At 39.5% G+C, this 18,010-nt stretch overlaps 1 protein-coding gene and 1 pseudogene across 1 annotated transcript in view; both read right to left on the bottom strand.

Moving 5' to 3' along the window:
* LOC102827704 (proprotein convertase subtilisin/kexin type 5-like) overlaps positions 1-18,010 on the bottom strand; it is a 472,359-nt gene that overhangs the window by 345,309 nt on the left and 109,040 nt on the right. The window lies entirely within an intron of this gene.
* LOC102815265 lies at positions 8,118-11,581 on the bottom strand (annotated as a pseudogene).

Genomic DNA, 18,010 nt, shown 5'->3' with positions numbered 1-18,010 from the left:
AGAGAAAAGATTGAAATTGTCAAAGACTTCATTTTTCTTGGCTCAACCATCAACACTCATGGAAACAGCAGCCAAGAAATCAAATACCGTATTGCATCAGGCAAATCTACTACACAAGACCTTTTAAAGTGTTACAGAGCAAAGAAATCAGCTTGAGGACCAAGGTACACCTGACCCAAGCCATGGTATTTTCAATAATCTCATATGCATGTGAATGTTGGACAGTGAAAAAGGAAGATCACAGAAGAATTGATGCATTTGAGTTATGGTGTTAGAGGAAAATATTGAAAGTACCATGGGCTGCCAAAAGAACAAACAGATGTGCGTTGGAAGAAGTACAGCCAGAGTGCTTCTTGGAGGCCAGGATGGCCAAACTTTGTCTTTCATACGTTGGACATATTTTCTGGAGGGACCAGTCACTGGAGAAGTATATCCAGCGGAGGGTCAGAGAAAAAGATGAAGACCCCCAGCAAGATGGATTGGCAAAGTGGCAACATCAATGGGCTCAAGTGCGACAACAATTGTGAGGTTAGCCCAGGACTGGGCAATGTTTCGTTCTGCTGTGCACAGGGTCGCTATGAGTTGGTACCAACTCGAAGGCACCTAACAACAACAACAACAAACCTTTGATAGTATTAAACAATGCAAAAAGTACTAAAGGACATAGAGAATGATTATGGAAGCGGAAGCTATTTAAGTAAGGCATATCAAGAAAGGTGTCTTAGATGATTGGGTATGCCAAGAGTCAGTGAGAGTATATCCAACAAATATATGAGTGTGATTGAGGATGCTTGTCCATGGGTATTTACGTTTACTGCAAACACACCTATGAATGTGATAGAGCATGTTGTTGTTATGGGCCATTGAGTTGATTCTGACTCATAGCGACCCACTATAAGGTTTCTGAGGAGCAGCTCGTGGGTTTGAACCACCAGCTTGTGGTTCAAATAGATCTTGAGGTCCAGTGCTTATCCTACAGTGTGTCACACAAGTGCTCTGTGGTGGAGAATACAGAGGACAAACTGATGAAAACTTAAAGATATTATCAAACATCTTAAGGCAATGAGTTGCTGGGCCTGGGGACTCAGGTCCATAGTGTCCAGTGATACCATGGTCAATTGACATAGCATAGTCCATAAAAACAAACACCCTACTTTTGTGAATAGCATCTGGGTCTAAAAAGCTCCTGAGCAGTCATCTAAGGTGAAACTGTTGGTTTCTCCATGTGAGCTACAAAGACAAATGATGAAAATTTGAAGATATTGTACCAATGGAACACCATGACTGAGACTAAAAGACCAAGATGGTGCCCAGCTATCACTACCAACTGTTTTAAAAGGGGATTATCAAGTTCCAGAAAGAGTGGGAGAAAATATGGAACAAAACTCAATCTTATAAAAAAGACTGGGCCGACTTGTCAGAAAGAGACTGAATGAACATAAGACTATGGCCCTTAGCCACTCTTGAGGTCTGAAAAGAAATTGCCAATCATGGCCCAATTTTCAGTTAAGCTGTAGAAAGGTATATGTGGAAGACAACAACATTAGTAAGGTACACCCACCTTTGAATAGTCAACCATCCAAGATCAAAAGGGCAGCAATTACCAAAGGACAAATTTCAGAAGGCGTGAACCACTGGGAGGAAGCGGGACAACTATTGTTACATGGAGGGTATTGCAATCATTGAGGTGCAACAAAGTATATAATATGTGAAATGTCAAACTAACAATCTTCTCTGTAAACCTTCACTCAATTCACAATAAAAAGATTTTTGTGGGGGTTGTGTGTGTGTGTGTGTGTTTAAAGAAAGTCCTCTAAGAAGAAGTAATATTATAATGTTGTTGTTGTTAAGTGTCGTCGAGTCGGTTCCAACCCATAGCGACCCTGTACAGGGTTTCTGAGGGTGTAAATCTTTACGGAAGTAGAAAGCCTCATCTTTCTCCAGCAGAGCAGCTGGTAGTTTCGAACCGCTGACCTTAAGGTTCGCAGCCCGATTCATAACCACTACTCTACCAGAGCTCAACAGAAACCTGAATAACAAGGAGCAATACATGTAAAAATCTCAGAGAATATATTACAGGCAACATGACTAGTGGATGCCAAAGTTCTGTAATATCTGTGTGTCTACATATTTTGTCTTCAGTTCATTCATTATCTACAGATACCTGACATAACCACTCAGACCTAGAGATAAGGGCACCAAGATTACATTTTTCTTTCCAGTGGAGGGATGAGGAAAGATCACTCAGATCATCCAAGTGGATTCCTAGACATCTTAGTCAAATAACTCTGGTTGCTTAACCACTGTAGTAGAGTGGGTTCCAACACATAGCAACCCTACAGGATAGAGTTGTTGTTGTTGTTGTTGTTGTTGTGTGCTGTCTGGTCAGTTCTGATTCTTAGGGATGCTACACAAGGTTTCCTAGCTGTAAACTGCCCTCTATAAGGTATTCCAGGGCTTTAAATCTTTAAAGGAAGCGTCGGACACACCTTTCTCCTGTAGAGTAGTTGATGAGTTCATACCATTGACCCCTTTTTGGTTGGCAGCCCAATACTTAATCCACTGTGCCACTAAGACTCCTTTTGGTGTGTCTGTTGTTGTTGTTGTTAAGTGCTGTTGAGTCAGTTCTGACTCATAGTGACCCTGTAGAGGGTTTCCAAGGAGCCACTGGTGGGATTGAAATGCCAACCTTGTGGTTCGCAGTCCAGTCCACTGCAAGCAGTGCCATACCAGATGTGCCTAGTGCCTGGAATCTAATTTAGACGAGGAATACAGTTTTAAGATGGGCATGTCTCCATTGCCCTACAAACTCTTTGACTAATGGGTACTAAACTTGGTTGAAAGAGAACCTAATCAAGGCCCTCTAAGCATGAGGCCTAGGGCAGAAGCCCCTCTTGCTCAGATCAAGGGGTAGTACCCTTGAGACATTGGCCAGTATGAATTGACCCAGTAAAGAAATACCAATACATATTTTGACATATAAGTTGTAGAGTAAAAATCAGAGGTTGGATGTGACCTAAACAGAAGATTAATTATAAAAATGAACTCTAAGAAAGACTATCCTAGACATATTCTAGGATAGGAAACATTCAAACAAAAGGAAAGGACAAGGACACAAATGCAATTTGACCTAGCAGCAGGTATAGAATATATACCAGGAATTAGGAAGTATAGGATTTGTGACCTTAGACACATCGATGAGTAATTTTGCAACTCCATAAAAAAATTAAATAACCTGTCTCTGGACAACCCTTGCAAAGAAATGTAACATTAAATTAAGTTATATAAAAGCAAAGCGGTTCAGTGGTTGTTATTGTTGTTAAGTGCTGTCCAGTTGGTTCTGACTCATATTGACCCTGTATAGTTTCCAAGGAGCAGCTGGTGAGCTTGAACTGCCAACCTCGTAGTTCAATACTCCAGTTTAGTGGTGATGGTTGCACAACATCGTGATGCACTTAAGGGATCTGAATTGTAGAGTTAATACAACAGATTTTACATATTTACCACAGTAATAAATAAGCAAAGTAGCCACTTCTGGAGCTATGCTGCTGTAAGGTACCATTGGGTCATTTATAACGAATAATGGCCTTGTGTACAACAGAATGAAGACATTGAGTCCTATGCCATCCTCACAGTTGTTGCAACCTTTGAACACATTGTTGTGGTCTTTATATTAACCCATCTCACAGAGGGTCTTCTTTTTACTGACCCTCCACTAAACATGTCTGTCTCTAGTAACTGCTATCTCCTGGTGACATGTCCAATGTATGTGTGATAAAGTCTGGCCATCCTTCCTTCTAAGGTGCATTCTGGCTGCACTTGTTGTTGTTATGTGTCGTGGAGTCAATTCCGACTCATAGTGACCCTGTACAGGGTTGCCGAGGCTGTAAATCTTTACGGGAGCAGAAAGCCTCATCTTTCTCTGGCTGCACTTACTCCATGATAAATTGGTTTGTTCTTCAGGCAGTGATGATACATACAGTCAAAACTGTTTGCTAACACCAGAATACAAAAGCATCAATTCTTCTTTGGTCTTCCTTATTCATTGTCCAACTTTCACATGTTCTGGAGCTATTCTCCCCAACCCCAATCCACCGTGTCCTCTTTACACACGCAATAGAATGATGCCCTCTACATCCATTGGTAGGTGTAACACTCTAACCAAGCCCTTCATAGACTATATAACGCCAATCAATAGCCTGGTCAATTTAGGAAAATCACACAACTTCTTGGTATTTTGCCATTGGCATATTGTCATCTATAAAATATTAATATTGTCAAGATGCAAGGTGCTACACAAAGTGCAAGCTCCTGTAGCATATGGGGCTTTGTAAACTAACTGCATGTTTGCTTGGAACTCTCTTGGAGGAAGAGGCTATGTTTAAGTGTCCCTGACAGCAAAGACAACGCAAGGCAGGCCTTCGATAATAGATGTAGAATGAATGGATGCATCAAACTTTTTATACTGCATTATTACATTTTCTTGGTAGGCATGTCTATGTTTTCTAGTTATTAAAAAGAGCTATAAGCTTGAAATAGGAAGGTAATACAGAAAAGGAATCAGAAGTATATGCTTAATCCTACAAGGCATAATATGATGTTTTCAATTTCAACAGCAGAAAGATGGTTGCTGTTAAGTGCTCTTGAATCAGTTCCAACTCATTACAACCCTGTATAGAGTTTCCAAAGCTTTAAATCTTTGTGGGAGCAGAAAGCTTCTTCTTTCTCCCATAGAGCGGATGGTGGACTCCTACTACGAACCTCATGGTTCTCAGTCCATTGGTTGTCATATAGAGCTTGGACACTCCCCCAAAAGATGGCAGCAGACGCATAATGACATCACTGCCAATTAATCCTGTTGCTATCGAGTTGATTCCAGCCATATAGGACAGAGTCGAACCACCCCCACAGGGTTTTGAAGGTTGTAAATGTAATCTTATAATTTTACAAGTAAGAGACTGCCACATCATCCTCCCACAGAATGGCTGGTACATTCCAACTGTCAACCTCCTAGTTAACAGCCAAGAGCTTAACCACTACACTACCATGGCTCCTTCTGTCAGGACTGGTGGTGGTAATTGTGTGCCACTGAGTCAGTTCCAACTCATAGTGACCCTGTATAAAGTTTCCAAGGTTGGAAATCTTTATAGGATCAAAAAGCCTAACTTGTTGTTGTTAGGTGCCATCGAGTCGGTACCAACCCATAGCACAGCAGAAAGAAGCACTGCCCGATCCTGGGCCAACCTCACTACAGTTGCCATGCTTGATTCCATCGATGCTGCCACTTGGACAATCCATCTCGTTAAGGGTCTTCCTCTTTTTCTCTGACCCTCCACCTTATCAAACATGATATCCTTCTCCAGCGACTGGTCCCTCCTGACAATCTGTCCAAAGTATGAGAGACGAAGTTTGGCCATCTTGGCCTGTAAGGAGCACTATGGCTGCACTTCTTCCACAATGGATCTATTGGTTCTTTTGGGTTTCCTTAATTCATTGTCCAACTTTCACTCACATATGAGGCAGCTGAAAATACCATGACTTGGGTCAGGTGCACCTTAGTCCTCAAAGTGACATGCTAGCTTTTTTACAGCAGATTTGGTCAATGCAATACATCCTTTGATTTCTTGACTGATGCTTCCATAAGCTTTGGTTGTGGATCCAAGCAAAATGGATTGAAATATATTTATCAGAAAAACTGGGAAAATATTCAACTATAGAAGATAAGATTATAGGTGACTTAAAATTATTTTTTTCTCCATAAGCATATTATTGTTCCTTCTATAATAGTGACAAAATAAAATTCTCCATACCCATGTCCTCGCTCCAATCCTGAGTTTTGTAGATTTTTTAAGAGTCTCCCCTTGTTTGTGCAGCTACGTCAGGATTTTAATGTTAAATCCTATGGCTCAACTAACCTCTATGTGGAGTCCTGTTATGGCACTGTATAATAAGGACTGGACCACAAGGTTGGTTTGAACCATAAAGTCGGCAGTTCAAACCCATCAACTGCTCCTCAGAAACACTATCCAGGGTTGTTATCAGTGGGAACTAACTCAAAAGCACTTAACAAAAACAACAACAAGAACAATCCTTTATTCATGCTCAGGGACACCTAGAACAAGGAGTAGGACTAGGTACTAACAGGAGAAGCAGATGATTTGAGCTCTGTACATTTGTTGAAGGCCAGATTATAGCCAAAGGACCTTCTGTTTTCTAGCTTGGATTTCAAGTTTTCCTATTTTATACTTTGTTGTTGTTGTTGTTGTTGTTGTTGTTCAGTGCCATTGAGTCAGTTCCAATTCATATCAACCCCGTATAGGGTTTCTGAGGAGCAGCTGTTGGGTTTGATCTACCAACCTTGTGGTAGTTCATGTACTGTGCGTACTTCACCAGGACTCCATTTTAAACTTTAGGACAATTAATTTAAGCAGCGAGAGAAAAATTGAAAACAATTTCCATTGCTCAAATACTAAAAGGAAATGGTATTCTAAAGTACCTGAAACTAATTTTACGATCTGAATGCCACCTGAGGTTAAATTCACAGGTTTGATTAAATGTGATATTAAAGCAGGGATTCACTTGGGACAGCACATAATTCCTTCCTGCTTCCCCCTAGGATCAAGATTATCACTGCATTAAAAACACAATGGCATGGCTTGCTTCATTCTACTAGTATTTGTCTTTTGAATAATCACATTCTAAGTGATTTCAAAGCCAAGGTAATGTAATTAATAAAAGCCATTCAACATTTAAAGTAAATTTAAGCTGCATCTCATATTGCTCTGAGCGTAGCTGGAGTTTTAGCTATCTGCAAGAATGACAACTTTCCCTTAAAACAAAGCATTTAATCACTTAATGGATTTTTGTTCTCAGTGACCAATCCTGCAACTGTGTATAAATCATTCAAGATATTCCCAGATTTGTGTTTGCAAAAATTGGATGCCCTCAAGTTGTATATCAAGTGAATACAAAGAGGAGCATTATTTTGTACAGACTGGAGAAATTGTTCAATTCAGCTGAGATTAATATAAAAACAGGCAAATTCTGGCAAAAGAAAGGGCAGTCATTCTCATTTTTTCTTCAAGCAAAGGATATGGTGTGATCTGCTAAATATCAAAAAGTATGTCAGCATCTCGCTTTTCCATATAACACACCATTTAATTCCACAGCTGAAAAGCAATGATCATGAAAGTTATATTCATATGGAAACAAACACGTTTCCCTTGTGACTAATTCAGCTCCATGCACAAATGAATTGTCTTCTTTATCTAGCTGCTGAAATCTAAATGGAGATGGGTTTTGTTTCTAATGTGTCATGGATCCCATTGCTATGGTTTTGATAGCACAAGAAAAATACAGCGGGTGAACATACAAGTTCAGAATTGGATACCCCAAATTTTGTTATTTCATTCACTTCATTCTATTTGTCTTAATGTGAATCATTCTCAATACACAGGTACTTTTTTGGTCATTAAATATTTTTCCAGCATCTTTAAATGTCTTCAGTGTCAAGATTTAAAATCTTGAAAATAAAGGAACTTTTCACCAATTATCATATAAGCAAATTTTACTTTGATGAATCAACTGAGCTTGAGTAAAAATCAATGTCTTCTTTTCTTCCTGTGAGAATATGAGATGAATGTGTAAACTTTGAGGGAATTACATGAAGGCTGTACAAGTGAATTCAATATTCACTTGAGGTCTACCTACTTTTTTTTTGGATATGACGTTTATTGAGCTTATCTACCAGAGTGGAAATAATGTCTGTACAAAACCAAATGTTTATTACTGTAACTTCTGCATCACAATTAAAATCCAAACAGTTTTTTAAATATAGTCAACTCAATCAAAATCCACTACTTCAGAATCAATAGCTTCTTTGAAGCCACAGTAACACTTAAATATGGTTAAAGACTCGAATGCAGAACTTTGATTGGTTGGTTGGTTGGTTGGTTGGAAAGCTAATTAAACTTCCAACTTGCTCAAATAGAATTACAAAAAGGCAAAATTGTGTTGTCTTCTTTTTTCACAGAGATACAGTCCACTGGAATCACCAACACTGGACAGCTGTTAGAGTATTTATAGAGTCCTGAGATAATAAGGAATCCAGGCATCCTTTAGACAGTCTTCTGTTGTCCTTTCTTCCTGATCAGAGATTTGTGGATGTGTGGGATGACGCCATCATAGGCAACTGTAGCCTTAATAAGGGAGTCCAACTCTTCATCTTCTCGAATAGCAAGTTGCAAGTGACGAGGGGGTAAGATGCTTTACCTTTAAGTCTTTTGATGCATTTCTTGCCAGTTCAAGAACCTCTGTGGTTAGGTACTCCAGGTTGGCTAGGCTGTACACAGTGGCAGTCACGCCCACACGTCCCTGGCTGGTCATCCTAGATTTCAGGTGTTGCTGCAAGCCAGTTCTCTGCGAGTGGGAAACTGCCTTTGTCTTGGCCTTTCCGGAGACCTTCCTTGCCTTACCACCCTACCTACATTTTTATATCCTAAAATGAATTTAAAATCCAAAGGCAATAAAGAGATAGTTGACAGTAGACTTCAATTCAGTGAGAACTCATTTATGTCAGAGTAGAACTAAGCTCCTTAAGGTTTTCAATAGCTTATTTTCAAAAGTAGATTGTCAAGCATTTCTTCTGAAACACCTATGGGTAGATTTCAACATACAATGTTCTGGTTCATGTTAACTTTTGTGCTACCCAGAGATTCCAGATAGGCAGAAAGAGCTGGTGACAGATAAATTAGGTAGGTAGATTGGTCAGTCAGTAGATGGATGGAGGATGGATAGATAAGTAAGTAGGTAGATTGGTCAGTAGATAGATAGATAAATAGATAGATAGATGATAGATAGATAGATAGATAGATAGATAGATAGATAGATAGATAGAGCTAAGTAGATTGGTCAGTCAGTGGATGGATGGATGGATGATAGATATATAGATAAGTAGGTAGATAAGTAGGATAGATGGATGGCTGGGTGGGTGGATAAAGGATGGATACATAGATAGATAGATAGATAGATAGATAGATAGATAGATAGATAGATAGCATGAAATTTTTGGTGTGGAGAAGCCTGGATGGAAAAGTCCCATGGTGAATTTCCACCAGGCTCCCAAGCAGCAGAGAAAATGAAAAAGGTCAGCCTTGAAGGAAAGAAGCCTCTGAATTGGGTGTCTACTATATTCTCCTTTAACCTGGGTTCTAACTTTATATTTGGTAGAAAGAGCAGGGTTGTTTTGCAACCAAAACACTGACATTGTGGCAGCTCTTAAACACCATCATCACCCTCAGAAATATTCAGCAAACAGCTACTTTGGTCAGGGTGGGGGAGATATATACTTTTCAGCCTTGGGGAAGAATACTGTCCCAGATCCTTGGGCAAATGGGAAGGGAATTGGCATTTTCTTTCTTAACTTCAGTTGACTGAGACAAACCAAATGTTTTCTCAGTTTGAGTGCTATGCCCTCACCTCAGAAACCACTGACAAGGCTGCCAACAAGGTGGTGCTTGACAAAACTTGCAGGTCAGAGCACACACAACTCTGAAGCAGATCCTGATGAGTGAGCCCGGACCAGAGTTTCTGCCAGCCCTTCCCGGAGGCGAGGCAGAGCCCCAGCCCCAGCTTCCTGGCAGTCTTCATATGTGTCAAGAGTGCCAAGTCACTTTCCCCTCCCTGAACTCATAATGCATACCTACCACAGAAAATTACAGGAGTCCTGGGGCCGAGACTCCGTGAATGGGAGAGAAAACACATTTTCCTCACTGTCATCCTATCTGACACAATTTCAGTCTGAAGACCCAGAAGCCTCGGAGTCAGAGATCCCCCATGGAGCTTCCTTCTTTTATGCTGTGTGATTTGGATGGCTTACCCGGGAGTATGTTGTGTCAGTGTTCATGGAACTGTGATGTGCTTACTGCACCAGGGGCTGTCAGTCAATTCTGTCTGCCCTCTCTCCACAAAAAATAAAAAAGTTTCACCTTTAAACACTCAACCAGGCTCTCCTTCACCACAGTTCCCAACAATCTAATAGAGTCCTGGCAAATTAAGAAACGGCTACCCAAATTCTAGCACCTGATGAGCATACTCCTTAGAGACCTCCTTCAGTGTAGTCCTTAACGGGGCAAGAGAAGTGGGAGGAAGGCGAGGGCAGCGTCTCTGAGGTTTTCTTGCCCCATTGCAGAATTGCTGTGTCTCATCAGAGCAGGCATTCAGTAAGGATTTATAGTATGAAGAATGTCAGTAACTGCTCTTGCAGTAAGAGTCATGGGCCATCCAGTTGTTTCCCAGCTCCCAAATGTTTTTTTTAAAAAAAGCAAACTCCAGTCAAAGAGTTTTCAGTCTCTAAAATGAGGAAGAATATAATCTTATACCATTTTCAAATAGGAGGCTCCGGATTTATATGCATGGCCCTTAAGTGAACTTCTGACCACAGAGCTAGGATCTAAATAATGTAGTATTCTTTCTTTATTTTGTTTTTCGGGTAGTCTAATTTCCTATGGAAGGCACTCTGGTAGCGTAGTGGTTATGAATCGGGCTGCGTACCTTATGGTCAGCAGTTCGAAACTACCAGCTTTTCCGCGGAAGGAAGATGAGGTTTTCTGCTCTCGTAAAGATTTGTAGCCTCGGAAACTCTGTACAGGGTCGCTATGAGTCGAAACTGACTCCACGGCACATAACAACAACAACAATTTCTTATGGTGTGGTGCTGCAGGATAAGGACTGCTAACTACAAGGTCAAAGATTCAAACCCTCCAGCGGCTCCTCAGAAGGAGGGTAGCAGCTATGAGCCTGTAAGTGACTTGACGGTACTCACTCAACAGCACTTAACACCAACAACAATTTCCTATGGGTAATCACTTGTTTTCATTTTTGGAGTATGACTATTTCATACTTTTTCATTGCTTCATGCAAAATAAATCTTTCCGTTCATTAACACGTAAATGTCCTATAAAAGCATCATCCTGTATCAGTGGTGAAACTGAGCACAGCAAAGTTAAGCTATATGATCAGGTATGTGAAACAAGAATCTTAAACAAGTAAACAATGTCTGTGCTTTCTTCCACAGAGAACATTTACTCCCTTCTAATATGTCTTCTCAGCTGACTGAATGGATAATAGACGCACATCCTTCGATTCACACTTTGGGACACTACATTTCTCTTTCTAAAGGAAAATAGTCAAAGCTGATCAACATGTTACTGAAAACTTTATTAGGTGAAAGATGAGGGAAGGAAGGAAGAAAGTGGGGCAGAGCCTAGCATACACTGGAGTTTTTATCATCCAGGCAAAGAATTGAAGTAGAGGCATGTGATCTTCCATTACTCAACTGGAAGTATTTTTAAATAGGATAAGAGACCAATTTAGTCTTCAAATAGCAGGAGAATTGTCTGATGAGTGAAGAATAAAAACCTGAATCTTGAATTCTTAGGGACAATCTCAGCAGCTCTGGCACAAATTCTTTTCCCATAAAGGGTATCTCATGATTTATAATTTAAGAGCACACAAAGTTCAAGATCTGAAAATTTCCCAAATGAAGATGGAAAAAAAAAAAAAAAAATCATACCTTAATCATCGTAATCAAAATCCTTACTTACCTAGTTGATCTGAGCTATACTGAACTGACAAGAAAAGGCAAAGGAAGGCAAAATGGTTACTGGTTAAGACTTGGAGATTCTAGAACACAAATAACTTATTTGAGAATTCTTGCTCCTCCAGTCAAAAGCAAGGTAATCTCAGGCCAGTTGTTTAGCTTGTGTATGCAAAATGGGAAAGATACTTGAATCTGAAGACTAAATGAGCTGATTCACCTCAAACTTAGTACAGTTTCTGGCATTGGAATACCCACCATGTACCCATGGTGATCTGCTGGTGTGCCAAACTATGCCCACCAAAGAGTTTACTGCTTTTATTAGCCTAAAGTAGCTGCAAGCTTGAGTTTAGTCCCACTTGACCACAGTTGATACTGAAAGTAGAAGTTTTACAAAGGCATACTGGGTAGATACCCACAAAACTTTAAAGCAGGAATACAAACAGACTGTTGTACACCAATGTTCATTGTAGAACTGGTCACAATAGCCACGAGAATGAAATCAACCTAAACATCCATAAATAGACAAATTAAATGTGATTTATATGTATATATAGTGGAGTCCTGGTGTGGCACGATAGGATAAGCACTGGTCTACTAACTGCTAGGTCAGTGATTCAAACTCACCAACCACTCCTCAGAAACCTTATAGAAGGTCTCTGAGTCGGAAGTGACTTAATGGCACTTAGCAACAACAACAACACCAGGAGTAGGAGTGAAGTGGGAAAGGGGAAGTTATTGCTTAAGATGTGTTGAGTTTCTTCTAATGGTGGGGGTGAAAATTTAGAAAGAGATAGTGGTGTTGGTTGTAGAATACAATGAATGTAACCAATGTTGCTGAATTGTACATGTAAAAATTGTTGAATTGGCAAATCCTTTATTGTGTACATTTTTACACTCCACCCCCATCCACAACCACAACCACCACACACACTCTGGACTAGAAATCAGAACAAACAAAATAATACCCTTTATTTCTCTGATTCCAGTGTCCATAGGTACAAATGTCAAGGGTTGAGCAAGATCATTTATTTGACCCCAGGGGTCCAAAGAGTTGCCAGGAAAACCAAAGGCGTATGGTTAAGCAGTAAGTACATTCATTATTCTGGGCTCCTTCCTATTCTCTAAAGTAAAGCCACTCTATACTCTTTAAGATTTAGCTGAAAGTGTTCTGCTTCAAAATAGAGAAAGCAATCTCATGTAATCCCATGTGGTTAATAAAATTCTGTAAAGTCTTTGAAATTTTTAGACATTCTGTCTAGCACTAAGACAATCTGAAACAATATCCAAGAACTAAACATCCAGATCACACACACACTATTACTGTTTAAGTTGTGTTCCTCTCCTCCCCCTAAATTTCCCAAGAATTTTTTTCTGATCGACTAGCAGTAGTCTTAGTACGAAGACTGGAATCAAGGAAAACTAGACTGATGTTAAAATTCCATTAATGACTGATCACAATTGTTCCTTGTGAATGTAGATTTCTATATCTTTCAAAGAGCAATTTTAATGAACACCCATGTCTTGGAGTTCACCCAAGTCATGTTTAGAAAAGCCAGTAGGTAACTGTTGTGTACATATGATGTCTATAATAATATAAATAATTAAATTACAATTTTAAAAAGTCACAGAAAGATTCCACAAACAAAATCAACTGGTCCCTACCATTGACTATACAGGATTCATTAATCTTTTTCCATTAGATGGCTCAATTCATTAATCTTTTTCCATTAGATGACCAGTTTTTCAGCCATGATCCTAACTCAGATATTCATCTTCTCGTATTTTGATCACTAACATCCCTATTGATCTTCTGACAGGATTTCTTAAGTTTTCCTCTAATTTTTTAATTCTTTTTGTCAGAAGCCCTCAATATAGCACATTCCTGTTGAGCCCCCTTTCCTTCCTTGGTGCTTCAAAGCGCCCTAGTCTTAGCTCTGCCACAAAAAGCATTTAACTATTTGTGAAACTTCTCCAAAAAAGCATACACATTTAGAGGGAAGAGATTAATTATTTTATTTTCTATCATTTATGACCTATACTAAATGTTGTTAGGAGGGGCCAGTCCCTGGAGAAGGACATCATGCTAGATTAAAATGGAGGGTCAGAGAAAAAGAAGACCCCCAATGAGATGGGTTGACACAGTGACAGCAGCAATGGACTCAAATACAATAATCGTGAGGATGGCCCAGGACCAGGCAGTGTTTTGTTTTGTTTTGTTGTCATAGGGTCATTATGCATTGGAACCAACTAGAATGGCACTTAACAACCAAACAACAACTATACTACATGAACGGACTTATTTTATAATACTTTGTAATATACTAAGACTAGTATTCAATGCCTTGCATCAAATGACTACTTCCTAAGTCTGATTCTCAACACCTCTTTGCTAAGACTTGTTCCCTTTTTAAGCTTTCCAATCAATTTGATTCAAGACACACTTACTGAACTCCTACCACTGGGTATAAATGGTCAATGCTCTTGATGTCTAACAAAAAGACTAGAGTTGGGAATACACCTGGCAATCTGCTTCCAGAAAATTAGCCACTGAAAATCTTAAGGCACACAGTTCTACTTTGACATTCATGGGTTACCATTAGTCAGATTCAACTGGGTGGCAACTGGTTAGTAGGTGCTAGGCACCGGTGTTAGTGGATCCATCAACACAGAGCAAGGAAGTGAGTATTTCTCAATTAACCAAAAGTCTGGCCCCTGCCCTGAAGATGATCACAACCCAAGGGACAGTTTACTGGTACCTTCTTGCTCAAAAATGTTCTACTGGGGAGGAACAAACAAGATGGCGGATACCCGACCAAGCAGGTTCAGGCGATGGTCCCAGAACTCTGAACCACATATAAAGGAATACTTAGAAGGTTGGAAGGCTCACAGCTGGGGGAATTTGTGGCAGAAGCAAGAAATCTATTGCTTTCTAGTCCAGGACACTCGGCTGCTCCAGGAGCTGCCATCTTGGGTGAGACTACGTGGGGAAAGGATCTGAGCGGCTACAGACGCCTGGCAGAACCGCTGAGATAAAGGTGTGGGCATTCTTTTCTTTTGGTATCTGTTCATTGGTCCCTTGCTATCTGTGCACCTCCATTCGGGTGACTATAGGGCTGCCTGAGCTAGTGGGCACCCCAGCCCCACCCTCGGAGGGTTCTACTACACATGTGCACAGATCTCCTCGAAATTTAAAAAGGACTGAACAGGGATTGTGGAGCGGGACAAGCAGACAAAAGAGGAAATAGGCCGAAAATTAAATCCTAAATTACGTCAAAAAGACCAGCAGTGGTATCTTGAAACTTCTCAGGAAGAAGAGTGGAAAGGGAAGCCCATTTCCTGATCACATCTACCTGGAGGCATTCAGAAAGCATAAAAAATACCAAAATCCACACCCATCTAAGTATTAAGGCCACAGATAACCCCTTAAGATGCCCAAAAAACAGAAGCAGATGTCCAGAACGAGATAAAGTGACTGAGGCAAATAAGCTGGAAGGAGACCTACACTCCATACTGGAAGATGGGCAGGCTTTGGAAATGCCTAAGAAGGAATTCCTAAAAATGATTATAAAAGGGATCAAAACACTATGCGATGCAGTTGAGAAAAATAAGGAAGAAGTCAGGAAAAGTGCTACAGAAACAATCAAGTATGATAGATAGAGCATTGGAAACAATTCAAAACCTACAGAAAGAGGTCCAAACGATTAATAATAGAATATCAGAAATGGACAATACATCGAAAGGGCAAAGGAATAGAACTGAAGAGATAGAAGCTAGAACTAGTGAGCTAGAAGATCAATCTCTCAACACTACTAAGATAGAAGAACAAATACAAAAAAGGATTTAAAAAAAATCTGAAGAAAGCCTAAGATTCATGTTGGATAACATGAAGAGGAATAACATAAGAATTATTGGCATTCCAGAACAGGAACAATCACACAAGCCCACAGGAGATAGTTAAAGAGCTTCTGGAAGAAAATTTTCCTAACATCCTCAAAATTGAAAAGATAAGCATTCAAAAAGCTCAACAAACCCCAAGATGGATAGACCCTAAAAGACAATCACCAAGACATATATATAATAATCAGGCTCTCCAAAATCAAAGATAAAGACAGGATCTTGAAAGCAGCTAGGGAAAAGAGAAATATAACATACAAAGGCAAGCACATCAGATTAAGCTCAGATTTCTCAACAGAAACCATGCAGGCAAGAAGGCAATGGGGCGAGATATATAAAACCCTGAAAGAAAAAAACTGCCACCCAAGAATCCTCTACCCAGCAAAGCTGTCAATCAAATACGATGGTGTAATCAAAAACATTCCAGGATAGGCAGAAGCTAAGGGATTTTGCCAAAGTCAACCCTGCTATGAAAAACATCCTAAAGGAAGTTCTGTGGACTGAGAACCAGCAAGAGCACATAACAGCTACAGAATGACGTACATGGCAGCATCAAACTGAACTCAGTCGACAAATGAAAGAGTCAAGAACATAATAAAATTATAAGAACAGAGGGAAAAAAAAAAAAAGTTCTACTGGGCAAACTTTAGAAAGCCTCAGTTCCACAGTAAAGTAGCAATGAGACAATTCATGTTACCAAAGGTTAAACAGAAGGACTGAGACTAAAATTCAGGGTTCTAGTTTCAAAGTTCATGCTCTTATAGCTGCAGTGGGTTGTATGAAGTATGTCTGTCAACAATACAAACAATTTGAATGAGAGCCTAATCATAAAGGAATGTTGTGAAATCTGTAAGTGTAAAAGATATTATTGGTGCTTCTGGTCACTGGCTAAAAACTGTCATTTGAAGTAAGACCCAACATTTGTATTTGCAGTAAGAAGAAAAAATAGATTGCATCCTTCATGCTAGAGACTCTTTTTTGACTGAAGCAGACTGTGACCCATCAAACCATGTAAAGCAGAACGAGTTTAACTTTATTTTAATGATTTAACTTGCTGTTAAGAACAGTTCCACAATATATATTATGGTGAAAAATGGAGTGGACAAAAACTAGATGGTTCTAAATTTCACTCTAAGCAGCACACTTGCTATGTAGCCCTGCCCACGTGACTTGTTGGTATTGCTGTTAAGTGCTGTCTAGTAGGTTCCGACCAATAGTGACCCTGTATAGAGTTTTCAGGAGCAGCTGGTGAGCTTGAACCACCAACCTTGTTGTGCAAACTAACTTTGCAGTCCAGTAATTAGCCCATAGCATCACACCAGTACTGCCCAAGTGATTGAACCTATCTTACTATTGGTTTTCTTATCTATAAATGATGATACAAGATTCTATCTTGCAAGGTGTTATAAGTCAAATACCAGGGACCATGGTAGATGTGTAGTAGAAAAGAGTTCCTTTCCTAACCACAACCACTATCATGTGGGAGAAAGATGAGGCTTTCTGCTCCTACAAAGATTTATAGTCTCAGAAATCCTATATGGGGTCACTACGAGTCAGAACTAACTCAAGGGATGGCACTTACCGACATCAAAAACCACTATTACTAAAATTTGTCACCTATCTTTAATTACAAGGCAAAGGGATACATTTCTTGAGTTTAAACATGGATAGGTCCACTGTAATTAATACAATGTTTTGAATATCTATGAACGTGTAACACTATTTGGGGTAGGATAATATCCATACACCCACAAGGAAGACCAGTTAGTACAACTATTATTCAAATTTACATACCATCCATTAAAGCCAGTGATGATGAAACTGAAGAATTCTACCAAATTCTTTGGTCTGAAATTGAGCAAACATACAATCAAGATGTATTGATAATTACTGCCAATTAGAATACAAATGTTGGAAACAAAGAGGAACGATAAGTAATTTGAAAATATGGCCTGAATGATAGAAACAATGCTGGCGATTACTTGATAGAATTTTGCAAAACCAATGACTTCTTCATTGAAAATACCATTTTTAAACAACTTAATAAAAGATGACTATACACATGGACCTCACCATATAGAATACACAGAAATAAAATTGACTACATCTATGGAAAGAGATGGTGGAAAAGCTTCATATCATCAGCCAAAATTAGGCCAGTGGCAGACTGTGGAACAGACCATCAATTGCTCACATGCAAATTCAGGCCGAAACTGAAAAAAATTAAAACAAGTCCACGAGATCAAAAATTCAACCTTGAATATATCCATCTGAATATATCCACTTGAATACATCCACCTGAGATGGTCTAGAGACCATCTCAAGAACAGATTTTATGTATTAGACACTAATGACCGAAGACCAGAACATTACACAAGAAGAAAGAAAAAGGTCATTAAGAAGAAAATAAAGAATGAAAAGACCAAAATGGATGTCACACAGCACTCTGAAAATTTCTCTCCAGCAAATGGAAAGCAAAAATGAAAGAAATGAGGAGGTACAAGAGCTAAACAAAAT

This window comes from Chrysochloris asiatica, unplaced genomic scaffold (assembly GCF_000296735.1).
Source record: "Chrysochloris asiatica unplaced genomic scaffold, ChrAsi1.0 scaffold00014, whole genome shotgun sequence".
Classification (NCBI taxonomy): Eukaryota; Metazoa; Chordata; class Mammalia; order Afrosoricida; family Chrysochloridae; genus Chrysochloris; species Chrysochloris asiatica.
Note: the sequence above shows the minus strand (reverse complement) of the source record. Positions and strands in the feature narration are given on the sequence as shown.